Source organism: Saccopteryx leptura, chromosome 2 (assembly GCF_036850995.1).
Source record: "Saccopteryx leptura isolate mSacLep1 chromosome 2, mSacLep1_pri_phased_curated, whole genome shotgun sequence".
In the NCBI taxonomy this organism is placed as follows: Eukaryota; Metazoa; Chordata; class Mammalia; order Chiroptera; family Emballonuridae; genus Saccopteryx; species Saccopteryx leptura.
The window spans coordinates 304,322,869-304,347,984 of NC_089504.1; the positions used below are offsets into that span (position 1 = coordinate 304,322,869).

The 25,116-nt window shown below is 40.0% G+C and overlaps 1 protein-coding gene and 1 non-coding gene across 2 annotated transcripts in view; both read right to left on the reverse strand.

The window, feature by feature from the left end:
* GRM8 (glutamate metabotropic receptor 8) overlaps window positions 1–25,116 on the reverse strand; it is an 822,068-nt gene that overhangs the window by 363,362 nt on the left and 433,590 nt on the right. The gene's annotated exons all lie outside the window — the stretch shown is intronic.
* Window positions 22,198–22,273, reverse strand: TRNAA-UGC (transfer RNA alanine (anticodon UGC)). The gene has a single exon. It is a non-coding gene; the product is annotated as a tRNA-Ala (tRNA).

Here is a 25,116-nt window from a genome sequence, read left to right on the forward strand (position 1 = left end):
CACTTCCTTGAGGAGGTTTGTCATATAGGTTATATCATACAGAGTCTGAGATTGACTTATCTGGAAAAGGGAGACAGCAATGACCCTCCTTTAATTTATTCAAAGAGTTAAACCAATAACCAAATTTTCCAACAGGCAGTCGGAAATATGAAATTCACTATTTTATTTATTTAATTCCCAAACTGGTCCTTGCAAGGGCATATTCTTTAAGACACTGTAATGATATTCTACCCTTTTATAAACAAACACAGAAAAATGTGCATCCAAGTACATACTGAAATTTATTTTTATTTAATAAATATGGAGATCCCCTACTTCATGGAGAGAAATCTACCTTTATATGGCTCTGTAGCTAGCAATAGATTATATCCTTATTCACACCACCATTTTTAATTGTGTTCTATATTTGGCTTGGCATTAGTATTTTTTCATGTGGTTGTATAAGCCAATGTATTCAGCCATGGTATCGGCATTTCATTTAAACTATTACTTACTTTTTCATTAAGGATTATGGTTATAAATCCTAGAGGAGAAGCAGCGATGTTTTCTTATGGTTGTGCCAAGCAAGCAGAAGGTAAAAAGAAACTTGCCAAGTCAGGGACCCCCTCTGAAGCTAGGGCTGTGCTAATGGCAGAACATATGGTAAGAACAGTCCGGAGTCCAAACCAGTGAAGGTGAATGGGGAAGGCAGCAGTGAGGCCAAGGAAATGGAGATGCAGACAGGAGGCGGCAATGATGGGGGACTCGGCAGGTGAGAACCTGGGGCTCAGAGAAGAATGACTTGACATGAATGTCAGAAGGTGCCAACTGCTTTGCTAGATGAAAAAAGGTGAGTCAGATGCCTTTCCTGGGGTAGAGTATAGAGGAAATTTGAGATGCTCCTTAACTTTTTGAGACCAATTAGGTGCCATCTGATGAATGACAGTGCCAGCGTTTCAAATGGAGCCCCAGCCTCTGCTGGAACAAAGGCACATCCTAAAGTCACCAGCTTATAAAAGTAGAGCGTTACCCCTGCCCAAAGTATGTATCTAAGTAACAATGATTTGCACATCTAGTACGTGCAGTTATCACACTAAAGAGAGAGACAGACAAGACCAGAAAATCCATTCAGGTATAGCACGCAGCTCTTAACAATACCACATCACTACATTCTTACTTTAAGAAGAAAGAACTTGAGATGTCAGGTTCAGACAGCTGAACATCTTCAATGCTACTAGGCTTCTTTATATACATTGACTTTGACTTCCATTCACATCATAGGCCTTCTTCTAGAGTTATTATCTTTCTACCTTCTACACAGTATTCATATTTTAATATTTATTTTAATGAATATTTAATATTTACTTAATATTTAATATTCATACCATCTTTATTGTTTCATATGAGATAGCTTCCCTAGACCATGCTTTAAAGTCCTGCCATCACTGGGGAGGCAGCCAGCTCGAGGGGGTGACTCACATCAAGTTCTGCAGACACTTCATTTAAGTACAGAATGGAGGAGGAAGAATTCTCTTTCCTGCTTGTTTAGGAGCTCTGCAGGAGAAACCGACCTGTCACGTCGACTGTCTGTTCACAGGAGTGTGTTCTAAAGCATCACCCTTAAATAATCTTTCAAAGTATTTTTTTCTCCTAATTATTTTATGTTGCCATCAGATGAAAAATAGCCTCTTGGGCTTAGCTGGTGGGTAAAAGAACCATTGGTAGTTAACTGAATTTCATAAAATAAATACAACTCTAAAACAGATAAACATCAATTTTAATCAGGCTATTAATCACCATGCTGACTTGAATGTGTAATTACAGGGAAACAGGTGTTTTATTGTTGTTGTTGTTGTTGTTTTTTGGAATGAGGGAGAGACAGAGTCAGAGATACTGAACAGGCACACCTGAGCACTTTTTGTGTTCTTCCTCAAGCAGATGTGGGTTTGCTGATGCTGAGTTTGCTCCAGAAATCGGAGTGCCTGGTATTCATATCGTAGATTATAAGTAAAAGGTTTCCATGGTGGTGCTTTAAAATACTTGTGGTGCATGCAAAATGCTGTTATTATTTCCAGTATCTAGTAGTGTGGTACTCTGGAGGGTCAGGTTCATGGCCACCACGTGCCCCTCGGGAACAAGCAACGGGGAGGAAGAACAAGCCAGGAGGAAGAACCCAGGTTGCTCCAGCCCCGGTTAGCCTCTCCACAACTGACCGTGTCTGCTTTCTTGATGGAAGTTTAAAAGAACTTCACAGTGAATGGCTGTGTTGTGTTTTAACCAAAATCCATTACTTCTGGAAACCAAGAGCAATCAAAGCAACGTTTAAACCAGTGGTTTGCAATACGTGGTCTCTGAACCAGCGACAATAGCAGCACCTTGTTAGAAACAGTAGCAGGGAACTTGTTAGAGAAGTCAATTTTCAGGTCCCATCCCACTTCTATTGAATCAGAAAATCCGGGCGAGGGACCAGCAATCTGTTTTAACAAAGCGATTCTGTTTCACCATAAAGTCAGAGACACTGGTTGAAACTGTAAGCAATTAGTATAGTTATTCGATGTTACCCTGAGCTTTAATCATTAATTAATCTGAACCTGGCTGTGTCCCCTGACCTTCTTCACAGCCTTTACATCTCAAGCAGTTTAAACATGAAACACATCCCAGTGCTAAAAAATAAAGCCACATTTTATAAATCCTTTTTACAAAAAGCCTCTATGGAAATTGGGTAAAATTTCCATCCTACCCACAAATGGTATATTCACTCTATGTTTCAGTGATTGACAGAAAGTGAACAGTGTTTGTCAACCGTCACCATACTTCCAGCCACAACCTGTGACCTCTTTTACTTTGGCCCCATCGGCACTGCCCCTTGACTATAGAAGATACAAGGTCTTTCTCTGTCCTCATTTTCTCTCTCATCTTCTCTCCTACTGAGGTCCACTCTGTAGAAGATATACCACTGTCTTCTCAGCAATGGAACTGGAACTGTGGAACACTCTTTCATGTTCATCTTAATCTCCTTGTGCCTCCTTGTCCCTCCTAGAAACAGAAGAACATTGGGAGGACTGTGTTCTACATGACCATGCTGCTATATGACCTCTATTTTGATGTGTGTGTGTGTTTATGAAAGTTTTCCTATCAGCTCTTTTTCAAATCTTTACTTTATTACTTGTTTTCTTTTCTACTTGTAAGAAAAAGTGTCCTCTTTTTCTACTTCCTTTCTGATCAATACTTGGAAAATTAAAGTAAGAGCTTTCTTAGTAACAGCTACCCCTCCACATACCACCCTTTTATCTTCTTTTGCCTGGTTTGGTCTGTTCTAATAAGAGATGGCTATGATAGAGTGGGAAGGTCACTGCAGGTCAAAAGCTCTGTGTTCAAGAAACAATTCTAGCGCTTAGAGACGTGTCAGCACACACCACTGAAAACTCTGAGCCATAGTCTCCTGAGCTGGAAAACGGGATTATAATCACCCCTGTCCTACACACTCCATACAACTCTTGAGAAGACCAAAGTTTACAATGGATGTGACGTCATTATGAACACTGTCATGAGCTATAAAACCTGAGTTACCCTTGTCAGTGAGAGAACTTATTAGACATAAAGTGAAAACAAAACTGGGACTTCAAAGCCATTACAAGTCTTCTGAGCATCACAGTGGCCTTTATAGAGTCAGAATGCCACACACCATTTAGATAGGTTGGTCCGATTAACTACCTGGTGAATGTTTATAATAAAAAGAAAATAGTACTTGTTTGGCTTTGCTGAAAAAGTTCTAAGTAGAGAAACTTAGAAAACACTGCCTAAGGTATTTCTAATTTGGAGGAAATTTTAAACCAAAGGAGTCTACCCAGCAAAGACCACATGACCTACCAGAACCATGGAAAAGGACTTTGGTGAATGATCCCACATGAAAATGTTTACTAATTCAAAATAGGCTTTGTGGTTAATCAATAATGCATTAATAGATTATGGGAGAGGGGGGTAATCACACCCTTAAGAAATTACTCTGGATCATTAAGAGTAGTATAGATTTCCAGCAATTTAAATGACCCTTGAAAATGAAACATAGTATTTTCTTGCCTGGCATTCCTTTAAGTCTTAGAGGAAAAAAATATTGATTTGGAACTCAGAAATCACCAGAACAAAAAAACTAAAATAAGACAAATGTCTTAGCTCTCTTTATTGCTTAAACTACATAAGAAATGATTTTAAAAAAATAAAAAACAAACAACCTCTAGCAGCAACGCTGGTATCTACATTATCTTTCCTTGTATACAATCTTGAAAAAACCAGCCTATACCTAGAGTGCATTCTCATAGACATTCAGCCCAGCATGGGCTCACAAATGATACCAAATCCTCAGTGTTGATTTCCCAAACTTAGTGTCTCCTAAGGTCACTTTCTTCTGTTACCAAAGATTAGAGTCCTTTAGCAAGGCAGGGCCCTTAAAGATAATATATTGGCATCAAAAAGACCTATTTTCCAATTCAGAAGATAAATGTCTTTTATATAAACGTTATAGAAGCAATGAGAGCCAACAGCAAACTATAATTCACATTGTTTTATTTTTTTTTCTTCAGAAAAGCATGTAATTTATATCACTTATTCTAACCAGTGGATTATGCTATATTCTGGAATTTTGTTATTCTGAGATTTAAAAATAAATAACATAAAAGCATGATGCTAATTTTTGTGTTGTTTAAAAAAAACAAACAAAAAACAGAGAGAAACATCAGGGCTTGCTAATATGGTCTCTAGTGTTTCTCAGTATGTGGTCCATAAACTACCGGTGACAGAATTACCTAGATTATTTGTTTCATATATTCTCATTTAGTTTCTCAAAAGTATCACAGGATTGAGTATTTTTAAGTGAGGTATCTAACAAATGAAAGGCACCAATATAACACTTAGGTTTTATTTAAAGAACAATCTATCTTTTAAAATAAAATATCTTCTTAGAAAATACTAAATAAAATAGGAGCCTCCCAAAGGGCAGTTTCCATGGTCACAGTCGGTAAAAGGGCTTCTATAGGCACAGTCCCTTCTCTCTGGGTCCCCAGGATTCTCAGCAGGGGAGAATCTGTGAGTGACAGATGCCTCTCCCAATGGAAATTCACTCTTTGCCTCGGGAGTGATGAAAAACAGCATACAATTAACGCCATTTCCTCCAAATTTACACAAAACTGAATTCTAATCACATTGGGGAGAATTTGGCTTTGTTATATACCTTTGTGAATTAAAAACAAAGAGCACAATGGATCCATGTGGGAAAGGCACATGCCCATTTTAAGTTTCTTTTCTTCCTTGTTTTTAGGACTTTGTCCACATTCAAATTTCATGGACTTGTCCTAAAAGGGTATAGGTCCAGTAAACACTTATTAATAATCACCTTACTTCCCAGAAAAAAAAAAGAAAGAAAGAAATTTTAAAGGTATCTTGATATTTATTCATATAGTAATTTTTCTACATCTTGAAAATGTGGTGTTTACCAAAGAAAACATAAATGACTAGATGATTGAAATGACCTTCACTGAGTCAAGTCTATGACAATAATGATACATTGGGCCAGCTGGTCATCACCTGCATGACCTACATGTCTCAAAGAACATGGTGTATTTACAACAGCAGTATTCAGGATGATCATTTATCAAGGCTTCTGGTAAATTATTTTCCATTAATAATTATAACCCCAGCCTGACGTGTGGTGGTGCATCAACCTGAGGTCCCCTGTTCAAAACCCTGGCTTGCCCGGTCAAGGCACATATGAGAAGCAACTACAAGTTGATGCTTCTTGCTTCTCCCAACCTCCTTTTCTCTCTCTCTTCTCTCTCTCTAAAAATCAATAAATAAAATATTTGTAAATAAATTAAAAAGATAATTACAACCAACTAGTTAATAGGAAACTACTGACTTAAAGCTTACTTAACTTAAATCCTTTAAGTTAAAAATAAACTACATATAAAATGCCACCTCCGCTGAGGTTCATAGTCTACTTGCTCCCTCATTTTGGACCTAGGGGGCGCACATCTGTTGATCTTGAAGAATGCACGGCATAAAATTGGATGGCTGAGATTCACCTTCTAAAATGCTCTCCAAGAAAAATAACTCTCCTATCATGGACATTATACTCATTACCAGCAAATAAACATTCAATTCATCATTCTAAGAAACATTTTTGGAGGACCAATTGGGTCTGTGGCTCAATTCTACACTCAGTCCAGCCCTGACTCCCATCTCTTACCTCTCTTCAAAACACACCTTCAAGAAAAGAAGTGCCCTGTTCTCTTCCCCTGAGGGGGACAGCTAAATTGGATGTTTTAAAATTGTAATTTGTTTAATGACATAAAAAGAAATTCAAACTGAGCTCTAGACCATGGAAATAATCATTAGATCTAAAGGTTTCCAACCTGCTCCTTATGAATGATTATCAGAATTGCAGTTCATAAATTCTTGAGCTCCTCAGTTTATAATTCTAGCTTTTCTGTCTGTACAAAGGTTAGAATTTAATCAGAGTAAGCACGTTAAACCTCTTAATTTTTATAAATACCTCTTCTGTGTTGTGATTAGCATTAGTAAAAATGGCTTAAAGTGAATAGTCTGAGAACGTCATTTCTGATTTTTCATTTATTATTTGCATTTTTTTTACATTTAATCTGGAATTAATAGTACAATGGCACATGTTCTTAATTCTTAGCTCTTTATTTTAAATATCAATCCTAAGTAACATTCCCGATTCAATTTAATTTTCTTTTAAATCACATTTTGAATTCCTCTAAATACCAAGCCATGCACTGTGGTCCATGAATATATTCATTAGGTCTGAAGCCAGTGGTGTGCAAATTTATCAATAACTCGCAAGTAAAAGAACTGAAAGGCTGCTCCAATTTGAAGTCTCCTGACAACGCTCTGAAGCTAAAATCTTTCAGTCTATCAAGCATGGATTTATTCACGATTTTTGACCTTAAGAGATTTCAGGGAAAAAAAGAGCTGAAAAATTGAAGGTCTAATCATCGGATAAAAACTACTTCTAGAACACGGAATATTATTCCAAAATTCGTAAGTCGCACCAAGATAGTGTAAAATAACAAAGGAACTCAACATTTTCTGCCCTTTCTCGTCTAACTCAAATAATGACATGAATCTTTGGTCTGGCTTGAGCCTGATACTGTATATAGACACGTTTATGTCCACATTAAAAGTAGGAATAAAAAGATAAATATTGGGCAAGTCTTTTCAGTGTATAAAATTATATGTAACTACCAATAGCGTGAGAAAGAATTGCCTTCTCTGGGTTAGATTTACCTCTCCAGAAAATGTATTATACAAGAAGAAAGTGCCTCTAGAGGAAGAGCTAAATGACATCATGATACTCTAAGTTCTCCATTAAGGGATATCTCAGAAATGTTTTTCCCAATGTACACAGTGCCCAGCCCACTGTCTGTAACCTGGCATGCACTCTATTGGGGTTAACATCGCAGAGTACTTTCTCCCGTTCATTGTGTAGTGTCCACCACCTCCATGGATTCAGAGGGAATGGCCTGGGGCAGGTTTGAAATGTATATCTCAGGATTAAAGGAGAAAGACTTTGGCATTTTTATCTTACCAAAACAGTACACAGATGCCAGGGGAAGTCCAAATAAGTTAGCCTGGAAGTGTAAGGCAAAGGAAAACTGGGTAAATATGGGAATATTTTCCTCTACTTTAGAGATAGGGTTATTCCCACTGCACAGGGATGGGTCCACAGGGATGGGTCACTTGAATATGTCTCCCTTGCCCACTCCTAGAGTTAATTTGAATGATCAATCATGTCAGAGGTAACTACACGGTCTGAGCATCGTGTGCATGCCCCAAGGATGGTAGAGAGACCTCTGGCTTTGCAAACAGGGGTGAACAGGTTCCACGTCAATCCCAGCTCCTGCCTAGCAGCACACCTGTGTAAGGACAATGGATTAAAGCAGCTCACGTCAACAAGGCTAGTTGTATTTTTTTTCTTTTTTTGTATTTTTCTGAAGTTGGAAACAGGGAGGCAGTCAGACAGACTCCCACATGCACCTGACCGGGATCCACCCTGCATGCCCACCAGGGGGCGATGCTCTGCCCATCTGGGGCGTTGCTCTGTTGCAACTGGAGCCATTCTAGCACCTGAGGCAGAGGCCATGGAGCCATCCTCAGCACCCAGGCCAAACCTACTCCAGTGGAGCCTTGGCTGCGGGAGGGGAAGAAAGAGACAGAGAGGAAGGAGAGGGGGAGGGGTGGAGAAGCAGATGGGTGCTTCTCCTGTGTGCCCTGGCCAGGAATCGAATCCGGGACTCCTGCACGCCAAGCTGACACTCTACCACTGAGCCAACCAGCCAGGGCAACAAGGCTAGTTGTATTTAACTGAAGTCTTCATGTGTCTGAGGGTAAAGCTGCAGGACTTGCTGCCCTGACCCAGTACCAAGGTCAGGTAAATAACATGTATGTAAAGATCAGGAGACTTTGGGGGCTGGCCTGTTGGAAAAAGCCCTACACATGAGGTGAGACTGGGAAGGGCCTCCAAGAAGGATCTGTTTCTGGCAAAAGAGGATAAGAAAGAATGCAGTGATTATAACTTGCAGTAAAGTTCAGTCTATGTAGCCCTATTGGAGGACTGTCAGAGATGCTAGGAAAGGAGTCATTTGGAGAGCTAAAAAGGGTTGAAAATGCCAAATAACTAGTGCTGACACTCTCGCCCTTTGCTACCCAAACTTGATCTGAGGGCTGGCAGCAGCAACACCACACGGGAGCTCATTGAAATACAGTTTTAGGACCCCCTCAGACCTCCTGGTTCAGAATCTGCATTCTAGCAAGATAGACACATGGTTCTCGGAAGGGTACAGCTCCAGGATTTAACTAAATCACCTAGGGCACTAAAGCTGACAGTGAGCTGGGGAATCTCCATTTTCAACAGACATCCCCAGATGAGACAAGCAAGAGGACAGCATACACCAGGCAGCAGCTCAGAAACATTACTCTGACAGAGATGACCGGATGGATGTGAGGGTAAAGGGACAAGAAGCGGTCATTTAAAAGACAGTAACTGTAATGTAGACAGCATTCTACCTGGGCAGCAGGGTCAGCCACACCCACTAAAAACTACCTCTTTGGTTTCCAGCTCGGAACACAAGAGAGAAGAAGGGCTAATGTACCAAGGAGTCTTCCTGGACCTCAGGAAATTCATTCCATAGAAAACATCTCCATTTCTTCTTCCTTCTTCCATGGACAGCTGGAAGCAGGTCGCTCAGCCAAGAGAGTCAGCTGCTGGTAACCAGAATGCTGCTTATATTGAGTACAAGAAACATTGTCTGGCATGTAGTAGGCATTCCATGAATGTGGTGGCGGTGGTTGTTATAATAAAAACAATTATTACTAATAGCCTGGCTGTGCTTCCTCCCCTAGCCAACCTCCTCCCTGTAAGGTTGGTTTCTCTGAGTTCATTGAGACTTAAGAACTTTGGTGAGACAAACCTGCTTTGAGGCAAATCAGCCCAAAGCTGAAGAACCCAGTCATCTTCTCAATCCAAAGAAATAGAAACCAGAGAAAGAAACAGATGGGCCCTACCCTCTCTTCAAAAGACACACCTAGAATTGGATGAGTCATCTCATGTTTCAAAATCAGAAAGTAAAGACATCCTCTTTTTTTTCAAATTCAATGACATGGTCATCCTCAAATATGAGCCCTAACTTTCCCATTATTTTCTGATTCTGTTTTTGTAGATTTTTATTTATTTATTTATTTTTTGCAGATGATGGCAATGACAATAATGATGACTAATGTTGCTGAAAATATTCCACCTTACCAAATTACTTTGTGGTACCTTAAAAACCATAAGCTCTACAAATCTCATCACGTCCTAATGCACTGTTTTGTACAGGTCCAGGAAGGAGAGCGGCCTCTGTCATTCATCAAAGTGTCTTCCCTAATGCATTCGAGGCGCCTCTTAGCAGTCCCTCATCTGCGCACCCAACAGGTTTCCTTCTCACTCCTCTGCTACAAAACTAGTGCTTCTCGATGTTTCCCCATTTTTCTTATTTAAATATTTATAAGTGCAATGTAGTCATGTCCCAGTTCGTCAATACTAATTCCTCTTCTATTTAATGAGAGGGAAAATGCAAACCATTAAATACTGAGTTAATGCTTCTCTCTAACTACTTGCTGATTTGTTTCTTTGACTGGCCTCTGACTTGCTGTTCACATCATCCTGAATCTGCTACTCGAGTCTGGTTCAGGCTAGGAGGATGGAGGACTTTAGGGGAATATCCATTTCTCAGAGATCATTTAAGCGGCATCCTAGCCAATGATTTAGGGAGAACCTGTTAAATATATTTCTTAAATATACACCAAAATGAGTTTGAGATAAATGAATGATCTTCATGTAAAAAATTTAAAAGTGTGTAAGAGAAAACAGAGAACTAATATGACCTTGACTTAAGGAAAAACTTTTTAAAGCACAATGCCAAAGTCACAGACCTTAAAGGATAATGATTGACATATTTAACTGAATAAAAATCCAAAACTTGTGAAAGGTAAAAAAAAAAGCCTGATTTTATCAGCAATATTTAAAGGCAAAGTAAGTATCTGGGGTAAATACTTGTAATGTATGATGAAGAAAAGATGTATCATTTTATATAGAAAAAGTGAAAGAAAGAAGAAAAATAAAAAAGGTCCGAAATAAATTTTTAAAAATTAAAGGCAAAGGCTATGAAAAGTATATTCATAAAAGAAGAAATATAACAGCCAATATGCATACAAATGTATTCAGCTTCTTATGTCAAACAAATACAAATCAAAGCTACAATATAACGTTATATTATTCATCTATCAATATTTCATGTACTGCTCTGGTAGCATAACTTGATTCACATTTTCTAGAACTCAACTTGTCAATGTTATTTTTAAACTTTAAAACTGCATATCCCTGGCCAGTTGGCTCAGTGGTAGAGCATCAACCTGGCATGTGGATGTCCCAGGTTCGATTCCTGGCCAGGGCACACAGGAGAAGCAACCATATGCTTCTCCACCCCTTCCTCTCTCACTTCTCTCTCTCTCTCTCTCTCTCTCTCTCTTTCTCTCTTTTCTCCTCCCCTCTTGCAGCTATGGCTCAATTAGAGCAATTGGCCCAGGGTACTGAGGATGGCTCCATGGCCTCCACCTCAGGAGTTAAAAAATGGCTTCAGTTGCAATGGAGCAATGGAGTAAGGGCCCCAGATGGGCAGAGCATCACCCCATACTGGGCTTGCCAGGTGGACCCCGGTCAGGGCACGTGTGGGAGTCTGTCTCTGCCTCCCCTCCCCTCACTAAAAGAAAAAGAAAAATGCGTATATGCAATGCCAATTTGTATAATACAAACATCATAATTAGACATAAGGTTGTTGTTTAATAAAGCAACCAATAATACAGAAGATACACATAATTGAAATACTTCATGACCATGAAAATTTATAACTTAAATAAACATTTATTACCTTATAATAACAACCTTATTAAAAGTGATACATTGCTATAGTAGAAAAAAGAGGTTAATAAATGACATTTTCATCTTGCAATTTATTTTGTGGAAAATGAAAAAAATGATATGTATAAGTTTGCATATAAGACACTAAAATATTCAGCATTAACATTTGGGTGATATTTAGTGGGTTGTTAATCAATAACTTTTTATAATATGTATGTGTTAAATAATTTAATGCATGTTGATTAAAAGTTAAAATAAATATGTACAATATCGGAAAGGAGAAAGGGCAAGAGACAGCAACAAAACATGCAGGTAGGCCCCCCTTTCTTTTCACTAAGTAGAGAGGGCCCTCATTCAGAGTGACAAGTTACGGAGGGCCGACAAGTGACACTGTGTCGTCTCCTCCACTCTGAGTCACATTCTACCACTTGCTATCTTTCTCTACTAGTCTAGGAATTATAAACAGTTAAATGTCAACATGGGTTATAATGGGCTTCTGGGAGGATTTTCCTGATGACTTATAAAACATTGTGTGTCCATCTACTATTTTTTTTTTTTACAGAGACAGAGAGTCAGAGAGAGGGATAGACAGGGACAGACAGACAGGAACGGAGAGATAAGAAGCATCAAACATTAGTTTTTCGTTGCGTGTTGCAACACCTTAGCTGTTCATTGATTGCTTTCTCATATATGTGCCTTGACCGCGGCCCTTCAGCAGACTGAGTAACCCCTTGCTCAAGCCAGCGACCTTAGGCTCAAGCCAGTGAGCTTTTGCTCCAACCAGATGAGCCTGTGCTCAAGTTGGAGACCTCGGGGTCTTGAACCTGGGTCTTCTGCATCCCAGTCCGACGTTCTATCCACTGCACCACCAGCTGGTCAGGCTCCATCTACTATTGATACAAAATTTCAAAGGACTGTGCAAGCTCTGATTTTCCCGTGTTGTGCTGGAAGATCTCCTGAGAGAGCTTCACCCCTGGGATTTCTCGGGCCAGCCTCTTTGTTCAGCCTGAGCACCTGTTCAGAACTCCTACCTTAACCCCTTCTCCGACATTTTCTCATAAACATGACCTGCTTTTCTCACAAGCTGAGGTACATGTGATACTATCACTAGAAGCCATGTGGCAAACCAGAATAAAAATCATAAAATTAAAATTCTAAATTAGAAAAGAAAAACTTTTTGTCATTTTAGAATTGAATGAAAACCAGTACTTCTTGTTCCAAGGAAGAAGGGTGCTCTTTCACATAATCCAAGTATCATAAGAATTAAACTGATAGACTGTGGACCATGAATTTAGTGTATAGGCATAAATTTTCAGGGAGTTCTTGGTAGGATTAACTGACGTTGAAGGAGAGATCCAGGCAGATATTTATAGAGGCAGGTCAAAGAGATAGGTTTCCAAATGGCCAATTCTCTGCGCTAAATGAAAATATTCTATGAATGTGCTGGTGGTTCTCTTGGTGCCCCAAAGGCCCAAAATTATTTTGGCTTTTCATTGTGAATTGCTTGGATGCCATCCCTAAAACACACTTACTAAAGTGTAAGGACCCTGGAACCTTGTGTCTGCAGTTCAGAGAAGCTTCCAGCAGATGGCACTATTGGTTTATTGAGTAACACAGCGGGTACTAGTCTCCAGGCAGACTGTAAGTAGCCCCATTGGCATAGTCTCCCTAAGATACCTATCTTCATTATTTCTAAACACAAAAACTATTTATGTATGAAGACTATCAGAGGAAAAGAAACCTATTAATAATAAATGTAAATACTATAGAAAGGTTATATGAATTGAGGTTCCATTTTTAATTATAAAATTTAAAAAAAAGTCTATAGACACTTTGAGTCTCCTAGTTAGCTGATACCTTATCAATTAATGTTTGTGAATTCCGTAACCACAGTTTATATATTTTTTTTCTTAAGTGAGAAGCTGGGAGGCAAAGAGATAGACTCCCGTGTACACCCCAACCAGGATCCACCCAGCAAGCCCCCTATTGGGTGATGCTCTTCCCATCTGAGGCCGGTAATCCATTGCTTGGCCACTGAGCTATTTTAACTCCTGAGGTGAGGCCATGGAGCCATCCTCAGCACCCAGAGCCATGGCTGCGGGAGGGAAAGAGAGAGAGACAGATGAGGGAAAGTGGGGGGGGGGGGGTGGAAAAGCAGATGGCCGCTTCTCCTGTGTGCTTGACTGGGAATCAAACCCGGCACATCCACATACTGGGTCGATGCTCTACTGCTGAGGCAACTGGCCAGGGCCCAGAGTTTATCTTCTTCTACATTCTAAAACATGGCCTTGGTTGCCCTTCTTCCAGCCTTGCATGTTCTAATTATTGTGAGATTTAACCATCATTTATTCGATGGCCCCTCCAACCAAGTAAATGAAATTTTTAATTATCCCTAAGTGACCATGCTGACCACTATGGTCAAGAGCTACGGCCCTGGTGTCAAAGGGCCAGGGGTTTAAACTGTTCATCATTTACTTAGTCAGATGATTTAATCATATTAAGCCTCAACATCCCCATCTCTAAAATGCTATTAACATTTTCCTGATGCATAGGATTCGATGAGAGAACCCATGTTTAAAGTAGTAAATTTTAAAGCCCTGTGCCTGACACATAATAAGCCCTCATTAATGCTCTTTATTTCATTAGTCATGATAAGTCCTTAAATGGGCATCTTTCCCTCCAGATGATCTGATGAAAAAATGGCAGCAGGTGACCCCGCCCTTAGCTGCCTCCCCTAATCACAAAGGATTCAGGGCGAGGCTTCCACATTAGCAACTGATTTCAATCTCTTAACTGCCCCTTCAGTCTGGACTCTTTGTAATTACAGCTCTTACCAGCACTGTTTTCCATTGGCCTGGTTTACCAGCTCCATGCCATTTTCACCTGTCACCATGTAGCAGATTAGTGTTATTATTTTTCTTCCATTTCTAATACATCAATAAAGTTCTTATTTAGCAGGTCACTTTCTTTAGCTATCTTTCTAAGCATATTCCAAACATGATCAAGACATACTAAAATGACTGTACGCAAGCAATTAAATCCCTGCAAGTCCCCTCCAATTCTATTCTGTTTCATTGTCTCTTTCCTCAGTTTATTCTCCTGCTAGAATTGGCCAGGGTAGTGAGCCGGTTGAAGTAAATGTGATGTCATTAACCTCAGACCTTTCCCCCTCCTTTATCTAACAGTCACAGCTTAAAGAAATTTTATTTCAAAATCCATTCAACAAAGAGGCCTGTGCTTATTCTAATTGCAGATGTACTGTTCTGTTTTACAAGCCAGAAACACTGCATTTTGAACTAGAAATAGTGACCCTCTCTATTTCTGCATTATAGCCACTTGGTTGAGGCAGGTGAATTGCCTCTCTGTATTTCTAACAAGGCAGGGAAGATGGAATTAACTGAATCAAGTTTCCATCAAGATCCACCCTATGTATGTGAAGGCTTACCAACAGTTTACGGGTCTTTTATTTTTTATTTTTTATTATTTTTTTTAATTCTTTTGTATTTTTCTGAAGCTGGAAATGGGGAGAGACAGTCAGACAAACTCCCGCATGCGCCCAACCAGGATCCACCTGGCACGCCCACCAGGGGGCGATGCTCTGCCCCTCCGGGGCGTCGCTCTGCCACGACCAGAGCCACTCTAGCACCTGGGGCAGAGGCCAAGGAGCCATCCCCAGCGCCCGGGCCATCTTTGCTCCAGTGGAGCCTCGGCTGCGGGAGGGGAAGAGAGAGACAGAGAGGAAGGGGAGGGGGAGTGGAGAAGCAAATGGGCGCTTCTCCTGTGTGCCCTGGCCGGGAATCGAACCCGGGTCCCCCGCATGCCAGGCCGACGCTCTACCGCTGAGCCAACCGGCCAGGGCCCAGTTTACGGGTCTTTTAAAATGAATCTTAGCCAGGTCTGTCTTGCTCTACCAGAAATTATTCTACAAGGAGCTCCATCCCCATAAATGGATCAATTGGTCAGTCAACTGCAAAAGCAAAATCCTTGTCCAAACTATGGTTTCACAACTTGATATTCTACATAAACCTATGCTCATTCTCTCCCATTTGAGGACCTCAGCAGACAAACAGACAATGGCCAGACCAGAAATGACAACAGAACACTAACCAACAATTCCTCCAGTAAGCAGCCTGGAAGCCAAACCACGACCTTTGTGGAAATGGGCCCAGAGGGGTCAGAACTCAACCAAGTAAATGACTGACATTTTCCTACTTTTTTTCCCCTGCTCTGCTTCCAACTCAGGACCAATCAGAAAGAGTGTACGACGTCCCCCAAACCAATCATATAAGATTGATTAGCCTCTCCTCAGCATCTCCCTGCCACAACTACCCAGTAAGAGCATACCTGCACCCAATTTTAGTGTAAAGCTTTCTCATTCCTGTCTTTGAGTCTTTGACAAATACAAGTGATTGGCTGACTTCCTTACTACAGCAAGCTCGGAATAAATACACCTGTTTTTCCTCATTTGAGTAGTCTTTGTCATTTCCACAGTATGCCTGGAAGTTGCACTGAGATACCTCCTGCACGGCCGGCTGCTGCTGAGCCTGGGTTCCAATCGGGAGCGATACCCACGCACATCCCTGCTGCCTTGTCTGACTGTGGCTTACTGAATCTGTGCAGATGTGATCAGTCAGCACGAGCTTTGGAGTCCTCCATCTTTGCATGGAGTTCCTCTGCTACTCATTGTGTTTGTAGTACCGAGTTTTGTTCTCAGTTCACATTTGTTTGACATCCTCTGCACCATTCTTCTTTGTCCATGTTCACTCTCTTTTGTGCTTTTGTCTGTGCTGCTGTATCGAAAAGTATTGTTTATCATAATGATACTCAACAACACAGTGCCGTGAAGGGGAAACACAGGGTAGGACACAGGCAGAAGCCTCTTGCCTATGTCCCAGCCAGCATCACAGCCCAGGGAGTGTGTACTTTCTAATCAGACCAGCTCCCATCTAGGCAAACTTTGCTGTGGGTCAGCGATAAACAGGACAAGCTCTTACAGCCGTTCAATTTTTTGTTCTGGAAGCTTGGCTTTGATCCGAGGAGAGTGTTATCTTGGCTGCTCTGCCTCCCAGGGGGCACAGACTGCCAGCTCTGCTTTTATAGTCGGCAAGAAGGGTGGGGTCTGAGAAATGAAGTGCACAGCAACACCTGGGCGAACCACTGTCAGGTCTCAAGTCTACATCCTCTCCTCCAAGGAAACTCCTGCTCATTCTATGCACTCTCTCCTCAACCCTAATTCTTGGGCCTATCCCTCTACAAGGCATAACTCCAAGGATGATCTGAGCCTGCTGAAGCCACTTTGAGGAACACTAGTGTGATCAAAATTGTCCATCTGAGAGGTGCCTTAGGGAAAAGGGGGAGCATTTCTTGATTGGTGCGTAGAGGCCTCCAAATAATATTCTGACTCAAAAATTCTTTCTTTAAAGTATCATTTGGCCAAGGCTAATGAGAACAATTTGCTAAACAAAAAAGCTAGAATCACTTCCCCGGTAAAAGCATCCCTCGAGTCCTCCAGTTGCCTCCTTTAATTCTAGAGTTCCCTCTTCCCTCATCGCATTCTTCTCCCTCTTTCCACCCCTCTGTCATCCCCTCCCTCCACTTCTCCTTGTCCACACTTCTCTATGAAACTCCTAAAACGCTGTCATTTCAGTTGCCCCTTGTGATTCATCCGTGACAGAGCCAGAGACAACCTTAGAATGTAAAGGTCATGTACAAGCTGAGGTAAAAAGTGATAATAAAGAATTTCCCTCAACCCAGACAAAACCACCAATTATTCATAGAATTTAGAATTCTTCTGAGTACATAGGAACCCACGGATACTTGACCTATATCACCTTAAACACATGTTGATTGGAACCTCAGATGCTAAGTGTAAATGGCAGAAACTTACTGGACTGACCCAAAAGGGGACTGACAGGATCACTCTTTCTCAATAAACTTGAGTCAAAAAAAGGATGAAAAAGTAGGGCAAGGTCTCATAGAAATTGTACTTGAACATTTCCAATAAAAGTGATTGGACCATAACTCAATCATGCAAACAGAAAAGATAAAACTTTAAGACATTTTCAGGATAAACGAGAAAATACCTTCAGCATTATCTGGGAGTTGGAAAGGTGCTAATGTACAGCAATCATTTCATCTATTTTTCGCAGTGGAGTTATACCTGAATTTGGAGACCTAACTTACAAACAGAAAATAGAAGGGGAAATACTGTTTTACCTGACTTACAACATCCTACAGGACATTTGGAAAGGGTTGGAGGGGGGGAGAGAATAAGGCAGAATCCACAATAAAGTTATGGTCCTACAGATCAAATAGCTAGGTAGCACTCTCTCTGACTGGTCGCCTACTGACAAGGATACCTGTAGATATTGTAACAGAAAGGACGCTGGGAAAAGACTGCCTCCCCTTACAAAAAAAAAAACCAACCAGATTGAAAAAAAATCTCTTGGTTCAGATAAGTGAGGATGCTCTAAGAAAGGAAAAAGTACCCAATACCTGCCTCACCTTTAACCACTCCGTATGAATTAACTGTAAGAACAGATGGTCAATCTCTCGATAGACGTAAGAGCTACTCTTTCTTCATTAAAACGGCCACCTTTGTGCAAGCCCTGCTCAGAGTAAACTTACCACACACAGGTGGTGGGTTTTCAAATAATGCCACAGGTTTTCCCTATTTATCAGTCCTGAACTGTAACCTAACCCCAGGGCCCTGGAATGAAAAATGTTTCTCCCTGCTCAGTAAGGAGATACTTATTTTGAAAATGAAATTGTAATATTGAATACATATGAGAGGGACTACCTTTTGAGGTTCCAGAGGGGTTCCTCTATTCATAATCAAGTGGTATCTGCCCTAGGTATACCTCAGCCTCCCCCATTATATAAAGATTTGATGCTTCCCTCAGATAAAGGTCTTGACACCTGGATTATTTCTATTTCCAACCACCACCGTAACATATTATAAAATACAGTGGCTTAAAACAACAGACATTTGTTCCTTTACAGTTCTAGAGGTCCTGCATGGAAAATGTATCTTCCTGGATTAAACTCAAGGCATTGGCAGAGCTGCAACCCTTCTAGAGGTTCCCGGGGAGAACCCATGGCCTTGAGTGTTTCATCTTTGAGGGGTTGCCGAAATTCCTCAGTGTATCATTGGGTTTGAAGTTCTACTGAAGTTCAGAAAAAGCTGACCAGTTATTCAAACTTTCCTAACATCCTTTGAACCAGAAGCAAAGAAAGGCCTGCATCCACAGAAAAAAGTGTTATGCCCAAAGGCCTTTTTGTATCCCTAATCAGCCCTTGTAACACTTGTCCTGCCAATAAAAAAAACAAAACGAAAGACGATATTGATTTGCTCAAGACCTGAAAGGCCATCAACAAACTTTTATCCCTTGCTTCCCGATACTACCTAACCCAAATACCACGCTGTCATCAACTCCAGCAAAGTCTCTTGCTGCACTGCAGTGAATCACTACCTTTTCATTGTGTCTCTAGACCAGTAAAGTCAATACCCTTGTGCCTGCTCCTGAAAGTGGTAACAACACACCTGGACAGATGTGCCTCAGGGATTCACCGAAGCCCCCTCCAATTTCCCCCAGACTCTCAATGAAGATTTGAAAGTTTTCAATTGCTCTTGTGATCCAGCTCTGACTTAGTATGTAGATGATCTCCTACTTTTTTCAGAGGACAGTGAACCGGTACAAAGGATGCCTTTCACTTTCTCTCGGCGTTAACAGATGAGGACGTAACACTGCAGAAGATGTATTAGTTTTGCCGAAAACAGAAACCAGTATTTAAGATGTGAAGAGGAAAACACACTTTACTGAAAGACTGAAACCAATTCGAACTTATCCTAACTCCCTCGCAGAATGAAAATTTAGAGGATTTTCAGGTTTAACTCATTTGCAGACAATCGGTGCTAGTTTTTTCTGTGATTGCAACAACTCTAGAAATTGACTAAGGCCTGCGAAAGAGACTCTCCTGCAGAAGCCAAACATGAACAAACCTTCTGTAACTGAGTATACTCAGTCTTATCACCATAAGGTTGCCTTCCTGTGACACCTTCCTAAACAGCCTCTTCCTGATCTTCAACCAGATGATTCTGACTATTGAAAACAGCCATCAGAAAACAATGCTTTTGCTCCTTATTAGAAGAGACATTTTCTACTTCTCTTCACAAAAAAAATTATAGCAGTGAAACTAAGGAATCAATCTCTGGTTTATGTTTTACAAATAAAGAAGCAATTTTTTTTTAATAATTTTATTTTTAATGGGGCGACATCAATAAATCAGGATACATATATTCAAAGATAACAACTCCAGGCTATCTTGTTGTTCACTCATGTTGCATACCCATCACCCAAAGTCAGATTGTCCTCTGTCACCTTCTATCTAGTTTTCTTTGTGCCCCTCCCCCTCCCCATTTCCCTCTCCCTCTCTCCCCTCCCCCCGTAACCACCACACTCTTATCAATGTCTCTTAGTTTCACTTTTATGTCCCACCTACGTATGGAATAATGCAGTTCCTGTTTTTTTCTGATTTACTTATTTCACTTCGTATAATGTTAATTGCTTCTAAGCAACACAATTGGAAAGCTACTTCAATAGGGGAGCTTAAACTGAAAATTCTCAGAGATCTTACAGAAGATGCAGAAGGATGACCCACACCAACAGAAAAAGATTATGAACTCATTGTCAAAGAATTAAAAATGTGACTTCCTTATGACCCAGAGATTCCACTTCTGAATATATATCCAAAGAAACCCAAAACACTAACTCAAAAAAATATTTGCACCCCTATGCTCATTACAGCATTACTTACAATAGCCAGGATATGAAAGCAACCCAAGTAGAATATTATTTGGACATAAAAAATAAAATAAAATCTTACCATTCGTGACAGCATCGATGGACCTAGAGGGTATTATACTAAGTGATAAGTCAGACAGAGAAATGTGAACACAATATGATTTTACTACGATGTGGAATCTAAAGAAGAACGAAATAAACAAAACAGAAATGGACTTGTAAATACAGAGATCAGATTGATGGTTGCCAGAGAGGGGCGGGGGGGGGGGGGGGGCTAAGTAAAAAAGGTGAAGGGATTGAGAAGTATAAATTGGGAGTTACAATATAGTGAAGGGGATGTAAATTATAGCATAGAGAATATAGTCAAATAATATTATAATAACTATGTATGGGGCAGGTGGGTACCTGAAATATCAGGGAACAACTTTGTTAAGCATATGATTATTTAACCATTATGCTGTAAACTTGAAACTAATACAAATCATACTGAATTTTTTAAAAGTCTATAACCTCAGAGGCCCTGGCCGGTTGGCTCAGTGGTAGAGCATCGGCCTGGCGTGCAGGAGTCCCAGGTTCGATTCCCGGCCAGGGTACACAGGAGAAGCGCCCATCTGCTTCTCCACCTCTCCCCCTCTCCTTCCTCTCTGTCTCTCTCTTCCCCTCCCACAGCCAAGGCCCCATTGGAGCAAAGTTGGCCCAGGCACTGAGGATGGCTCTGTGGCCTCCACCTCAGGCACTAGAATGGCTCTGATTGAGGCAGAGCGATGCCCCAGATGGGCAGAGCATCACCCCGTGGTGGGCATGCCGGGTGGATCCCGGTCGGGCGCATGCGGGAGTCTGTCTGCCTCCCTGTTTCCAACTTCAGAAAAATACCAAATAAATAAATAAATAAATATAAGCAGACATCTTCTGCCTAAGAAATCAGACCGAGACCACTGTCTAATTTCTATTTCATTTTATTTTCTTTGCCTACAACCATTCTTCTTCTCATTTTCTATAGACTAATGCTTGCCATCCTCTCAAAATGACCCTTTTTATTTTTTATTATTTATAAAAGTATAGTTGACATAGGTTCAGTCTTACGACATAGTGATTTGATGATTATATACTCAATGATGTGATCATCACAGTAAGTCTAATAACCATCTGTCATGCAAAGTTATTATGATATTACTGACAATTTTCTTTACAATATAAATTACACCCTTATGACTTATTTATTTTATAAATGGAGGTTTGTACCTCTCATTCCCCTTCATCTGTTTCACTTATTCCCCACAAAATAGTTCTGTTTTGTTTAAATTTAAATTTCACATATAAGTAAAATCATATGGTAATTTGTCTTTGTCTGACTTATTTCACTTAGTGTAATATCATTTATATCACATATTCTTTATCCACTACTCTATCAATAATACCTAAATTGCTTTCATGGCTTGGCTATTATAAATTATATTGCCATAAATATAGGGATGCATATATCTTATCAAATTAGTATTTTCATTTTGTTCAGACAAGTACTTGGAAGTGTAATTGCTGGGTTGTATATATATATATATATATATATATATATATATATATATATATATATATATATGTATATATATATATATATTTTTTTGTGTGTGTGTGTGTATTTTTCTGAAGCTAGAAACGGGGAGAGACAGTCAGACAGACTCCCGCATGCGCCGGACAGGAATCCACCCGGCGCGCCCACCAGGGGGCGACGCTCTGCCCACCAGGGGGCAATGCTCTGCCCCTCCGGGGCGTCGCTCTGTTGCGACCAGAGCCACTCTAGCGCCTGGGGCAGAGGCCAAGGAGCCATCCCCAGTGCCCGGGCCATCTTTGCTCCAATGGAGCCTTGGCTGCGGGAGGGGAAGAGAGAGACAGAGAGGAAGGAGAGGGGGAGGGGTGGAGAAGCAGATGGGCGCTTCTCCTGTGTGCCCTGGCCAGGAATCGAACCCGGGACTTCTGCATGCAAGGCCGACGCTCTACCACTGAGCCAATCGGCCAGGGCTGTATATAATTTTTTGATACTGTGGCTGTACTAATTTACCATCTCACCAATAGTGTGTGAAGGTTCCCTTTCTGCAGATCTTTGCTAGCATTTCTTTATTGACTTGTTGATAAGAGCCATTCTGACACATGTAAGGTGATATCTCAATTGAAATTTTGATTTACATTTCCTTGACAATTAGTGATACTGAGCATCTTTTCATATGATACTTTTCCTCTTTTTTTCCTCTCGATTATATTTTTTAAAATCAGAACATACTCATTCTAATGTCAGATTCTCTCAAACAGTAATCCCTGCCCACAATCTTACACAGTCATGTATGGGTCATCTATAACCAAATTCCCTTATAAACTAAATACCTCTCAGCAATTTTGGTCTTCTCAAATGACACTATAAAGAATTACAGCTGATGCCAGTTACATTTGCAGCTACATAGACAAAGGACCTTAAACCAACCTGTGACTTTGCTATTGTCTCTCAATCTCAGAAAAAGAACCAATTATTATTATCTATTAATCAAACCTAGATAATTATAACCTTGAATTCCACAATCTTTGCTGGACAATGAGCCAATTACTTGCTACCTTGAAATAAGTCATAGGGATCCAAATATGTAACTCAGCTAATGTAAGGCCTTGTGTCCAACCTCCTGTGATGAAAATTCCTTTTCTTCCTTTTCTTTTATGGCTCTCCATGTGCCCTGCTTGGTTCTACTTCATTTATGACCAGGATGCCCAATTCTGTTTGCCATAGACTAATACCTCATATCTTATAAGAATAATATTCCAAATACTTTCTGTACATGGAGACCCTAATTCTAAAAATCATAAAGTCTTGAAATTCCTACTCAAATATAAGATTCAAAATGAGGCCACCCCTGATTATTCAGACATGCTACCTAAGAGCACTATTGACTCACTGTTTATATGAACAGTCAGAGAAGTGCTCCCAACAGTAGGAATCATCTATCATCGAAACAGAAAAGACAGCAAGAAGCATAGTATTAAGACTAGCAGGAGTTATTAACAATATCATCATTGCCCTCCATGCAATACACATCAGTCTCAACTCATTGGTACATGTAGTAAGAAACAATTTCATTGCTTTCGAGTTCCTGTTTGCTAGTCAAAATGGCCCTGTGTCATTGCTAATACTTCTTCCAGTGCATGGATCAGTGAAGCAGACAAAGTAGAACAGTCTGTACTTCGCCTTAAAAAAAAGACTACCTGGATCTCTAATGGGATCCTCATGTCTTGTTATATTTGTTCTCATGCCCTAAGTTGGACAATCGAGGTTCCTGGTGCCAAAGCATCTTACTGAGACTACTACTTATTCTTGCCCTTGTCATCTATATGACATAGATAAATAATAGACAGACAGTTAGATAGATAAATATAGATAGATATTAGATAGATGATAGACAGATAATAGACAGATAATAGATAGATAGATCACACACACACACACACACACACACACACACACACACACACACACACACACATACCCCAAGCCTATATGGAAGTACAGATAGAGTAAGATAAGCCTCCATGTATTTAACACCGAGCCTCACCAATTATGAACTCATATACAATCCTTTTCATCCATAGTCTCCCAATTCTCCCTCCATTTTATTTTATTTGATGTAAACACCAAGCATCATCATTTCATTTTTAATATTCCATTAAGTATCTTTTAAAAAATAAGAACTCCTTCATAAAATACAACCATAATACTATCACCCTTAAAATTCCTTAATATTATTCAATACTAGTTGCTTGTACTATGAATCTGTTACAGTGAAAAATTTAACATTGACTTATACACACTTCAAGGTTTCCACATTGTTAGGGCTCCTTTATTTTCACTTTTCTTTAAAATTATGTTCACAAAAACAAATGGTTAGTAATTGAATAACTTCTATATTTTGGTCAAGGGAAAGGATTTTAATTAGTACTGAATTTTGCTTCTATTAATTACTATCCTTAGTACCTTAGGTGAGTTTTCTTCAAATTTCTTAATATTTTAATATCCAAGCAATGCAGAGTATACTATTTAGTTCATTTTGATACAGTAAAAAGAATTATAGCAAAATGATACTATTGAGAATATGTATGAGTATATGAGGATTTGCTAAATAAGAACCATAAATATTCATTTAAATATTTTCAAAATATTTACCAGTTCCCTTAGAAATAATTTACCTGAGGGATGATGAGGTTTTGCCTGTCTGATTCATTTACAGGGCTCAGTTTATTTACTGAAGATTATCGATGCACAGTTACCTATAAATTGAGAAAATATCCTGTAGGTCGCTTATTTAAGCAAAGCCCTTTGCTATCATTTATCATTCTCTAAACACATCCTGACCACTTTTTGCCATAATTAGTTTTGAGCAATTGATTTTCAGAGGCAAACATTTGAGGGAAGTAGAGGAAGGAGATGTCGTCTGAGCATTCCTGTTTTTATGAGTCAATAATTCACCTCAATCAAAAAAGAGTTAATTTCACCACTCTAACTAAAGTGTCCTTTTAAAAAGATAAAGTACTTTAGATATATTTTATATAGTCATTTTGTGAGTTGTTCTTTTTCTTTCTCTTCCTCTTTATTTTTTGTTTCTTTTTTTTTTAGAGAGAGAAAGAGAGAGACAAGAAGGTAGAGAGAAAGAGAGAGACAAGAAGGTAGAGAGATGAGAAGCAACAACTCATGGTTACACCACTTCAGTTGTTCATTGATTGCTTTCTCATATGTGCCTTGACCAGTGAGCTCCAGCTGAGCCAGTGACCCCTTGCTCAAGCCAGCAACCTCAGGATTTCAAGCCAGCGACCACAGGGTTACGTCTA